Source organism: Pleurodeles waltl, chromosome 7, assembly GCF_031143425.1.
Source record: "Pleurodeles waltl isolate 20211129_DDA chromosome 7, aPleWal1.hap1.20221129, whole genome shotgun sequence".
Taxonomy (NCBI): Eukaryota; Metazoa; Chordata; class Amphibia; order Caudata; family Salamandridae; genus Pleurodeles; species Pleurodeles waltl.
Window position 1 is genome coordinate 779,740,265 of NC_090446.1, and position 12,831 is coordinate 779,753,095.

At 42.0% G+C, this 12,831-nt stretch overlaps 1 protein-coding gene across 1 annotated transcript in view; it reads right to left on the reverse strand.

Moving 5' to 3' along the window:
- The window catches only part of ADAMTS2 (ADAM metallopeptidase with thrombospondin type 1 motif 2), a 1,546,369-nt gene that overhangs the window by 345,486 nt on the left and 1,188,052 nt on the right, over positions 1 to 12,831 (reverse strand). The gene's annotated exons all lie outside the window — the stretch shown is intronic.

The following is a 12,831-nucleotide window of genomic DNA, read 5'->3' on the forward strand; positions in this document are numbered from 1 at the left end:
TTGTATGAATTGTATCTGAGGGAGACTTGCAATGTTCCATTAAGGGAAAAAGTATCTACTTTGAAAACGGATCTTTCTTTCTCACTGCATTCAATTTCATTTGCCTTAATTCCTTCATTTGAACAATATCTTATGTCAGCCATCTTCTTTTACACTTTGTCTTCCTAACAGTACACCTCTATATATATAAAAAACTTACTGGCCGTTGCCAGTAGGTATTTAAAGTTAGGACCTAGTTTCCATAGGAAGAGTGTTTTTTGTTTTGCCAATAACTTTGGCACCGCCGAGTCCCAGAACAAAAAGTGAAAAAAAGGAAAAGGGCCAGGGAAGGGTCACCCTGAGCCCATGGCCTTGGTTTAGGGGACCCTTATGGACCCTGCCAGGGCTAAAAAAACATTTTTTTTTTAAATATCGGAAGAATCCTTGGATCCTGGATTCTCCTGACATTTAAAAAAAAAAAGGGGTGGGTGGTCTCATGCCCTTTTTTTTATTAGCCTCCCAGGTGGGCCAGGACCCGGGGGCATGTGGAAAATAAGGTGGAGGGCACATGGGGCCCGCCTCCTGGGCTTACTGAAGGCTGTTACGTTGAATGTGAGGGGGCTGCGCAGGCCTCCCTTCTTATTCATTCACAGCAGTACTCATTCACCCAATCACTCACTGATTGTCTCACTAACTCACTTACTTATTTTCTCACTAAAAAACAAAGGTTACAAGGACATTATAATTAGGAAATAGATTTTTTTTTAAAACCATAGAAATTCACTTAAAAAAACAAAGGTTACACAGATGTTATTGGTAGGCTCAAATTTTAAATGTACAAAACCATAGAAATTCACCTGTTGTAGTTTTTAATACAGATTTTATTGGTACTGTTATAGTTAGAGCTATCTCAAGTAACTATAAATTGTGTGTTAAGGTAACTATAACTCGCGCCCCTGCCATGCACTGCTAATTACCCCACAAATTACAGCAATTATAACATCTTTGATGTCATCATTGATAATATCATTGTAATATTTGCAGTAAAATGTTTGAGGAATAAAAATGTGCATGGCGGGGACACGGGCTATAGTTACCTTAGGGCGCCACAAGTTATAGTTACTACACAGCAGGGGTTGCCCACAAGACCTGGCCTTCAGCCAGTTCCTGCTACCAACCACCCAACCCTGTACACGGTCCTTTGGCTGTGCGTGGTGGGAGTTGACCAAAGGCATATCTCTCTGGGTGTGAGAATAGGTGCAAGAGAGTTTATTTGGGGGTGAGAGTGGCTGTGAGAGTCTATGTCTGGGTATGAGAGTGCATGCAGCACTGGCTTAGTGGGTCTGTGAGGGTCTGACTGGAGCTATGAGTGAGTGCATGTATGTCTGAGTGGGTCTGTGAGTTGGTGCACAAGGGTCTGAGTGGGTCTGTGAATGGGTGCCAGAGTGGGTTTGTCAGTGACTGTGTAAGGGTCTGAGTGGGTGTGTGAGTGAGAGAAAGAGATTGAAAGAGAGAGAGAGATAGAGAGAAAGGGTCTGAGTGGGTGTGTGTGTGAGAGATAGAGATTGAAAGAGAGAGAGAAAGAAAGAGAGTAAGAGGATGAGAGAGAGTTTTTTAGGCTTTGATGAATGATATATTTAGAATGATATATTTCTGCGCAAATTGAAAAGAAAAATGTATTTGTCAATTAAGAAAAGAAAGATCACCTTTTAGTGTGAGCCTTAAACATTTGAATAAAAAAAAGAAGGGATACAACCTGGATTAGAACCCTCAATGCTCAGTGTGAAGGTCTGCGACTTGAGCTATTTGGTTTTTTCATACATTATTTTGTAGCCCTTTAGGGGTTATCTGGGAGTGGGGGTGGCTCAAGGCCTCCCCTGCGGTCACTGTCTATTTTTTTAAAATGTATTTTATACAATGCCCTTTACGAGCTACCTGGGACCACGGGGGAAGCCTCAAGGCCTCCCCCACAATCCCATTGCTCCAGCAAGCAGGCAGCTGCTTTTAACAGCAGATCCCTGCTTGCTGTAGCAAAGTTTCCATCTGTCTTCTCTGCAAGCATATCTAAGCACAGGGAAGACAGATGATAACTCTGCTTTTTGACAGTGGGACCTGTTTGACAGGTCTTGCTCTCAGAAAGCGGACTTGGTTTGCTTTGACTTGGCTGCAGCTGTCAAAGCAGCAGACTGCCAGTTAACTCCCCGGTGATCAGAAGCTTCACCACAATGTTCTAATGAGCAACTAGAGTACTAACATTCTCAATTTATGCCAAAAGTGTGGAATCAAAGTTGAAAACTAAAAGCATTTTCTAATGAGGATACTGCAGTAAATGAGGAGACTAGGGAGCTTCATAACAAATAAGTCTCCAAAGATGGCCACCAGAGAAAAAGTAGCCTAAATGTAGAACAAATATCACCGAAATGTAGCCCAAGTAGAGCCCAATGACAGAAGTGTGCAAAACACTTGGCAATTTTTTTATAGAGCATACCTGACCCGACGGTACTGGAGTGCTTTACATGACCATCAGTTACATTAAACAAGGTCACATTCATTTTCATTTTTCGGTATGGGGAGATTAAGTGATTTGCCCAGAATCATAGGATGTCGAGCCGATGCTAAAATTCGAACCTGGTTCACCAGTTGCAAAGTCTGCAGATCTGGCTGTAATGTCATATAGTCCAGAGGAACCAAATATCCTCCCCTTTCTTCGCTGCTTCGCATAAAGATGAGTACCAAGCCTTTCATATGTTGAAGAATGCTAAACTTCTGTATATGTTGATTAGCCATATATTGATGTGCAACACGAGTGGCAATGAGCATTTTTAAGCGCGTGTGGTGTTTTCTTGTCTTACAAGTGCACACGGTTACTCAGCGGAGGGGAGCCCCTGATTTACGGCATTGGCGCCTCTTAGAGGGATCGCACGATCAGATTACATGGCTCATGTAATCACCGCATACCGCTCCCAGGATCAGGCCACAATACATTTGTTGCACCCTGAGAGGCCGGAGTGCATTTGCATGAGGACTGCAGTCCTGTTTTTGGCTCACTGCCCGCGTGCGCACAAAGCGCTGCAGGTCAGTTTCCAATTCAAATTTGGAATGCGGGCCCATGCTGAGACTCATCTAGTTGTGAGTCGGCTTCCACATAGCAGTCACTAAGCGTGTGAGCTAAATGTCTTCCTCATGCCCTGCTGCCGGGGTTGTAAAATTGGCTATTACAGGATTTATCCTGAGGGGGAAACAAGCTTTATAGAGCAATTATGCTTTCTCTGTGTTTTCACATACAAAGTGCCCAAAGCCTCTTATTCGGGCTAATATACACTGGGGCTCCCTCCCCTCCTATTACTTACACCTAGAAGTCAAGAAAATAGATATTTATTCATAATTAGATGTAAATATTCTGAATTTTCCACTTTTAGTCACTATGACTGACAGGCAGCCCTCTGACGAAGCCACATATCTCCAGGAGCATAAAGACCTGCTCCTTGCTGAGGACATTGTGCATGACCTTGACGCCTCAGTGGACCAATCAGTCAACAGGGCCCCAGCAGTGGCACTACAACCTATTGCTCGGCAACTAAAAAGGTACGCCTTGACCGTCCCCCCTATGGCCTATCTAACCCCATGCCCCTTCCTCCCCACGCAGACAAATAATGCCTACCTCACACCAAATGGCCCCATGCAGCTCCCATGGCCCGCATGGCCCAGCCCACAGCCACAGTAACGGTCCACGAGTATTTAGCCCTGCCTTCCTCCAGCGCCTAAGCCCCCTCCTTCCCTCCTCAGGATGATGCCTCTGTTGACTCTCGCTCCCCTCACTCACACTCCGATGACGACACTTGAAGCATAGATGCCATTCTCCGGATGACATACAAACCACTGCCCCGACTGGTGAAGGTCTAGATCCTAATGCCACCATCATTCACCCTAGATCGGCGGACTGGACCCCCATCCCTCCAGTTGCGGAGTACACTCAAACATGACTGAGAAAAACCCTTAACAAAGAGGTCAAGAACCATCTCCACTCAGAATGCCCTTGACTGGATATCCCCGGGAAGGTTGCCCTGACGCCTAAACAAGATCCCACTCTAGCGACCTTCCTTAAACATTCTTCTAAAGACCCCAAGAAGGTTATAGATATATCCTGCATATCATGCCAGGACAAGGTGCTTGACCTAGCAGACCCCTTATGCAAGATTCTGGAACTGACAGTAGGCACTGAAAAATCCGGCTCCCCATAGATCCCAAAACATTAGCAGGCTGGTCTCAAAGGGCATTATGCATGTTAAGCAATGCAAATTGTGCAATCTCCATGGAGAGAAGATGATCAATCCTCCTATGTATTGACCCCAAGTTGGCAAATCTGACCAATGCAGAACCAGGACCACTGGGCAATGGTCTATTGTTTGGGGACAGATTTGTAAAGGTCCTGGGCAAATTTGCCCATGCCTTCACGGCTCTGGACAAGGCCCAGAACTCGCTGAATAAAGTATTTCAGCAAGGCCTTTTTACCAGGGCTGGCAGAAATCGCTGTCCAGCCGTCCCACATGCAGTCCTCAAGCCAGCTACACCTCCTCAGGCAGAGGATACACTTCACACAGAGACACCTTCTACCAGTGTGCGAGCAGGACTAGCACACTTCGGTAGATGTTCATACCGAACCAACTATGGATCCAACACCAGCCCTCAAGGTAAGACTGATACCTCATTCATCAGTAGCACTAGGGGGCAGAACCAGATTCTTTCTAGACAATTGCTCCACGTTAACCATGGACCAGTGGGTACTGGAGATGGTCTCAGGTTTTCACCTAGAGTTCTTTGGGAACCTACATGAGACAGTTCTACCTCAACCGATCAATTTTTCCCTAAAAGAACGCACCTTTATTTCAACAAGAAATCAACCAGTTGTTGAACAAAGATGCTATCTCGCTATGTCAACCCGACTTCTCAGAGCTTTGCAGCATCATCTTTGTGGTAAACAAGAAGGGAGGAGTCTCACATTTAGTGATCAATTTGAAAGAATTCAACAGTTGGATCCTTTATCGACACTTCAAGATGGAGGGGATCCACGTCCTCAGAGACATTCTCAGAGAGGGCGACTGGATGGTCCATTTAGACCTAAAGGATGCCTATCTATCAATCCCGCTATTTTCTCTTCACATTTAGGGCCAGATGTAGGTAGGTAGAAATTTGCGACTTGGAATTTGCGAGTCATAGCGACTCGCAAATTGCAACTCGCAAAACAAAATGCAGAAAGGTGTCTCAGACACCTTCTGCGACTCGCTATGGGGTCGCAAAGACCCACCTCATGCATATTACTGAGGTGGGTCGCAGTTTGCGACCCCATAGCGAGTCCATGCACTCACAGGGATGGTGGCCTGCTGGAGACAGCAGACCACCATGTCTGTGACTGCTTTTTTAATAAAGCAGTTTTTTTTTTCTTTTTGCAGCCCGTTTTCCTTAAAGGAAAACGAGCTGCAAAAAGAAACATTTCCGAAACCATTTGGTTTCGGTTTTTTCAGAGTAGGCAGTGGTCCATAGGCCTGCTCTGAAAAATATTTTTTGGGGCATTCACAAAGGGGAAGGGGTTCCATGGGGACCCCTTCCCTTTTGCGAATGAGTTACCATCCACTTCAAGTGGATGGTAACTGCGAGTTGGTTTGCGACCGCATTCGCAATTTGCAGTTGTGCATCGCGTTTGGCCTTTTGCACGTCGCAAACTGCGTTTTTCGCAGTTTGCGGTGTGCAAAAGGCTACCTACATCTGGCCCTTAGTTTTTACAGTTCAGATGGAATGGTCAATGGTTCCACTTCAAGGTCCTGATGTGCAGACTCGCGTCCGCCCCTTGGTGCTTCACCAAGATCTTGCATCCAGTGACGGAGATTCTCTGATCCAGGAGCGTTCGGATGATAATCTACTTAGACAACATACTCCTTATGGCTCAGGATATCTAGTCCCTCACACAACACCTGGAATGGACCATCCAACTGCTCCAGGACTTGGGTTTTCTGATCAACTCAAAGAAATCAGACCTGACCCCTTCTTGTCAGATGGAGTTTCTAGGGTTCCCGATAGCCTCTTCTTCTTCTCTGCTATCTCTTCCAGCCCAGAAATTGCACTCAATCCAAAAGGAGATCCGATCAACTCTCTTCAAGGACAGGATATACCTCAGAGTATTGGCCAGGATTGTAGGCCTACTAGCGTCCTCCATTCAAGCCATATTCCTAGCCCTTTTACACTACAGGGAGCTTCAACACCAAAAAATTCACCACTTACAGAAGGGCTTATCATACACAGAGCTCATAGAGCTCACTAGAGAATCTTACAGCAATGGTGGCTAAACCGCATCTCCCCCTAGAATGGCAGACCCATCTTCGGCTCCAGGCCAGATGTCACCCTGGAATCAAAAGCCAGCAAGTGGGGCTGGGGGGGCCATGTGCGTCTCAGTTTCCACATGCGGTCGCTGGTCCCGCAATGAGTCTCATCTTCACATTTATTGCCTGGAACATTTAGCGAGGTCCTTTGCAATAAAGACCCTAGCCCAAAGGTCCAATTGCTGCATACTACTATCCATGGACAGCATCTCAGCAGTACGTAACGTCAACAAACTGGGGGGCACATGATCACAAATTCTAGCAGAGATAGCAAAGACATTTTGGCATTACTGCTTCCAGAATCAGATAACAGTGACAGCGGAATACCTGCCAGACCATCTCAATATAATAGCAGATTAGAATTCCAGATTCCTCAGGGATCCCAGCGAATGGAAGCTCCATCACCTTGTGTTTCAAGCCCTCCAAGAGAGATGGGGCCAATGTCACATAGACCTATTTGCTTTCCGCCTCTCACATCAGATACACGGTTCTTCTTGTGGAGGCCACAACCCATGGCCATATCCACGGACGCCTTTCTACAACAATGGATAGGATCACGTCTCTATGCATTCCTCTCGTCCATCATGATACTGAGGGTAACAGCATAAGCTTGTCATCAGAGAGCGGAAGGGATACTGGTCACCCCCCCCTTTGTGGAGAGCGCAGCCCTGGTTCCCAGTACTTCTGGAAATGTCCAGAGACTCTCCAGTATGGATTCCTCTGATACACAACTTATTGCTAGACCCATCAGGGATACCCTATCCTCTGATCACACAGAACAATTTCTATCTCATAGCGTGGTGCATTTCCAGCAATGCTGGTCTCTGACAGGCCTTTCGCAACAATCTCGTTCTTTTGCATCCGCTTCATGGTCAGACTCCACTTGCCGCAGATGGGTTCGTTGGTGTGACACACGGAATCTGGATCCTTGGGGTCTGCCATTACCTCTATAGCAAACTTCCTGGCAGAATTGGCATCAGAAGGTTTGAGCTACTATTCAGTCAATAACTATAGGTCTGCTATTTCGGCAGGCCAGATGGCAATGAATAAGAAACCTGTAGGAGAACATCCTTTAGTGAATAGAGTGATGAGAGGCATTCGGCATTGAACTTCCTACAGCATTGGCCCTGAATCTCTGACCTTTCGAGGAAGCAATTGTCAGCTAAACTAACAATGTTGTTGTGCCTGGTGTCTTGAAAGAAGGTCTCTGATGTCAGAGCCCTAGATATTTCAGGACAAGTGTATTCTCCGGATGCAGTTATCTTTTTCATATCAAGGAGAACCAAAACCCTCTCTAAACAGGTGACGTAACCTAGTTTTCCTGAAGAGCCCATATTATGCATAGTCCATTGCCTAAAAGAATATGAAGATCGAACCAGAGTGTCAACTCCTGATTTCCCTCCTGAAGCCCTTCCATTCAGTGACTGCAGCTACCTTAGCACGCTAGGTGAGATGGATTTTGGCTATAGCAGGAATTGACACCTCAAAGTTTGGGGCTCATTCTGTAACATGGGCCATGCCCTCAAACTCTTTCTCCCTAGGGTCATAATTACAGGAGATAATGAGAGCAGCTGACTAGTCAACAGATTCGACATTTAAAACATTTTATTATAAACCTATCGTAAATGTATCTTCTATTATAATCCAACAGCTTTAAACTAGCATAATCCTAAACCTCCAGTACAATAAAAAAAATCTAGCTTTCGCAACAAGACTTTTAAATTCTATTAAGGACTTGGAAGAGAGGATTATTCCACCCACTTATCTTTGACTATTCCACCCAATCTTTACAAGTGGAATGTTTTCAAATGTGTAGATGTTTAAATATATTAAGTGAGTGATATGCCTATAATCAAGATTTGTGCATGATGCATTGTTTCCTTCACAAGACAATCATTGTTAACGTTAGAATTACATTTGCAGGACTTTATTTGCTTGCATAACATAATTAATTTACGACAGAGCATTAACATATTGTCATCTATTTTCTTCACAGTTTCAGATCAAAAATCCGGTTAGTGGAAGCATCATCAACTTCGAGTTAACACAATGGACCTGCATGCTGAACACTTTTGTTAATCTTCGTCCCTTCTAAGTGGGAGACCAGTTTCAGGAATGTTGTTGTTGAATGCTTTATAGAACTTAAGACTTTTATCTCAGAGCAAAGCAAGAGGAGGATATTTGGTTCCTCTGGACTATATTACGTTTGAAGGGTGCTGATCGACTGTTGTTGTGATGTCATCCATAAATCTTATTGGTAGTGTAGTTTAAGAAAAACGTTTTGTTTTCATTGGCTGCTGTGTTTTTGACCTTAATAAACAGCAAAGAAGGAGAAGCATAATCCTCGCCTCCAGGTCCTTAATAGAAATGAAAATTCTTGTTGCACAAGCAAGAATTATTTTTAGGTGCTTTGTCACTATTTGGGAACTCAGACACTATGTCCTCATTTTAGGTTTTAAAGCACTAACCATAATTTCTATAGAAATAAGACCCTCTCATTTTTACAATTTCTAAAGGAAATGCTTTAGGTATTACAGTTTTGATTACATCACAATGACGTCAGGCGTGCAACAGTTTAAAAATAAATATAGAATGTTAGCAATCTAGTTGTTCATTAGAATACTGTGGGTAGGCAATGCTCAGGGGCACAGACTCAGACAATTGAGGGCAAGGAGTAGGGTGCAGAGGGAACAAGTTGACCATGATGGGCAGCCGGGAGGGGCAGTGGCACCACAACGGACCATGGAGGCAGGAGAAGTGGGGCAGGGGCAAGAAACCAACCATGCAGAATAGGCAAGAGATGCTGTGACAATATAACTGACCATAGAGGCAGTGGCAGCACAGACCAGAAATACATACCAACAGACCTGATTTGGACAGGAGACTGATTTTCTCTTGACTTGCTGAATATTCTGGAGTTAGAAAATGTTCCAGATTTTGTTCATGCAAAATCTATTTTAGTGGATTCCTGAGCTTTATGTGTATGACTGAAATATTATTCATTTCGATTGACTATGACATATCTTGCTTTCTATGTTGCACTTTAATATTTTAATAAACCTTCATGGTTTCTAAATTATCGATCTGAAGACCCCTTAAGTCAAGGCTAATTGTTTATTGATTGCTGTTTGACATGCTGTTTTGAATCTTATATCTAGGCACACATTTCCTCATTTATTATTGAGGACAACACCATCCCTGACCCCACATTAGGCACCTTATTTCTAACATCTCAGAGAATCACAATAGTACAAACAGTTTTTTGCAACACAGAAATATTCACATTCCAGTAATAGTATTTTTTCAGTTGCCCTAAAAATACAACAAGCATCACAAGTCAAACTCAATATCTACAATACCCAACACTCTGCCCGTAAGTGCCTTATTTGAACACTAGAGAGCATAATTTGAAGGGGTCCAAGTTGAGTGCCTAACAAAGGTAACTACTAATGAGTAATGAGGATTTGAATGGCAAAGTATACAGAAGAAGCATTGGTAAAAGCAGAAAGTTGCAGCTGCCATTTATTTTGGCTTTGCTAATGCCTATTGCTATCCAATTAGCAGATGACCACCACAAATGCACATACAGCGTCAGGAGCCATTTTGGAATGGCTTTTTGCTAAAATAAAACAAAATGTAAAAAAAGATGTTCACTGTGTAGGTGTACAAATCCATGAAGACTTTTTGTGAAAGAATGTCATTATTATAACAAAATGCTATTCCAAAATGGCAACTGTAGATACACATGCATCTGATGAAGCCATTGTGGAATGGCATTTTGTTAAATATTACAAAATACATCAATAGATGACTGCCATGGATAAACATCTACAGCAGGCATGTATTAATGAATTGCTTTATTTTAACAAATCACAGTCAAAGATGGCCACTGAGGATGTGCAACCATGTTTGAAAAGGATTTGTCAAAATCAAACACCCCCATTTGGGACACTGACAAAGCCTGCAAATGCATGGGAAGCATCTTGAAATGGTTAAGTTGGCTGCCTACTAATAGCTTTGTGAGTGGCAAAAACTGTTTAAAATAAGGGAGTGTGGAGGAGGCAAAGGATGTGGGAAAGAGCAGGTATGTGGATGTGAGGCAATGGGAATAGAGAGACAGAAAAAAGACCATCCATTAACTGGAAAGGATGACTAGATATCAACAGTGGAAGGAAACCATACCCAATCAGAACATTGCGAGACCTAAATGAACAGTAAGGAAAGCCATTAAGTCAGAAATAGAGAAGTAAGATAGACAACAAATCTATCCAATTATGAGCAAGGAACTGGCCAAAAAAAACAATATAGTTAGTGAATTAGAAATGGTTGTCTTTAGCAGAGACCTAAAAATGCCCCCAAATTCCTGCTTTTGAAAACATGACTGCAGCAATTGTTCCTTTCACATAGCAACTTTGAATTGAAGGTACATGAATAATAGTATCCATCTTTCAACCTACTATCAATGGATTCAAAGGAAACTGAAACATATAACATATTACAAAGCACCTGAGCAAAAGTGCCCATCATGCATGCATGTAAGACATTTAACACAAGCTTTTATGTAATTCAGGAAGAATTTCATTACTAGAGAATGGTTTACCTACAACATGTCTAGAACGTATTGTAAACACTTTTAAATTCACTTCACAAAAGCAAGGTATTATAACACAAACTTGTTACTACTGCTAGGATGAAGAACCACAGAACCATCTCAAGCATCTTCCAAAGACTTTTATGAAAGATGAAAAACTGATTACTGAAGCTAAATTTGACTTAATGAAAATACAGAATTAGAAAATGTGTATGGAACCTTGACTAGTCACACCTTACAGTCACAAGACGTTTGAGTAAATGATATGAAAATGTATCAAATGTGTCGAGTCATAGGAACTCTTGGTTTAACAAGACAGAATATGGTACCTGTTTGCAAATGTCATGTATGAGCTCCAAACCCAGTAGTAAAGCATAAAGAAAGTGTGGGGTATTGTTTTAAATGTTGTGATCACTTTGCTTTGCATGATCTTCTCGAATAAATGCATGTAGAATACATTGTTGGAGGAAATTTGAGTGCTAAGATGTGGATAGGATACCATATGGTTTCCAAGAATTAGTACTGAGTGCCTTAAAATAACAAGAGAACACATAGTGGGTTAGAATATCAAGAGTTTATTAGGCAACACGGCATAAAGGCTGTAAAGGTCCAGAGTGCCTCGTGCACAAAGAATTGATTCGGTATTATGCATCAACTTTTACCAAATTGTTTTGATTTTGAAAACTGACCTATGTACTGATAGGCCAGTTCACAAAATATAGAATTATTGCAGGTGGCAATTTGACCACCTCATCAATATTTATAAGATTGGTCGCAAATTGCAACCCACTACAATTGGCCATTATGTGATTATTATTAAAAAAATAAATTATTTTTAAATGCAGCCCGTTTTCCTTTGAGGAAAATTGGATGTGTGTAGAAAAAACATTCAAAAGTGACACAAATCTTTTTAGGAGCAGGCAGAGATCCCATAGACCTACTACTAAAAACGTTTCTGTCAACATTTACATAGGGACAGGGACCTAATTTAACAATTCAGAAACAACTTTTCAGAGTCATTATTTGGGTTTAATACATTTAAAAGAGTTTTTGCGGTTGCAAAACCTGAGATTTACCAAATCTGAGGGTGTGCAACGATTAAAGCACTGTGTAAATGAGGCCCAGAGCTAGCAAAATTTGCAGAATTTATAATGAAAGTTTTTGCTTAAGGAGGGCAGTATGAGGACCAAGAGCCTTTGTGTGGATAAAAAATAGGTATCAAGGAAATATTAAGAGGTGTTAACCCTGTGCTCATATTATCAGATTAAGGAATATTTGGCCATATGTACGGGTGTTTATGAGGTACATCAGTACCAGGAATGTGGGCAGAATATATCATAGCCAGGAATGTGGGCCACATCAGTTCTAGAGACAGATGTATGTGATGGGGTGTCTGTTTTAGGCTCTTGCCTACGCATGGATGATGCTGCATGAGATATTGCTAGTGATGGTGAAAGATTTAATCTATCAGTTCTTTTACACACCAACGAGCAATACCCTAGTGGTCATTTGATACTGCATAGTTACCTTTACTGGGTGACTTTGGAATTTGTTTCATCTTAATCTTAATATTGACTCAACATTTTGTTAATGTAGAAATACATTTAGATAGGGAGAGTGAAATGTATCATTATCAACACAAAATATGCAGGAGTATTTACAATTTGTATTCTACTTAAAAAAATAACTTCTCTAGGACAGTAAACTTGAGACATGTTTTGAGTCAATATTTTGGAACAGTGATTAGGTCAACTCAGATTTGGAGTATGCATGCTTATGATTGAGGTCTTTTGATAAATCAATTTTCAAATCAAATCAATTAAAATAATAAATTAATTAGTTAATAATTATATATAATTCTGTTTAAAATTAAGTATATGTATATTT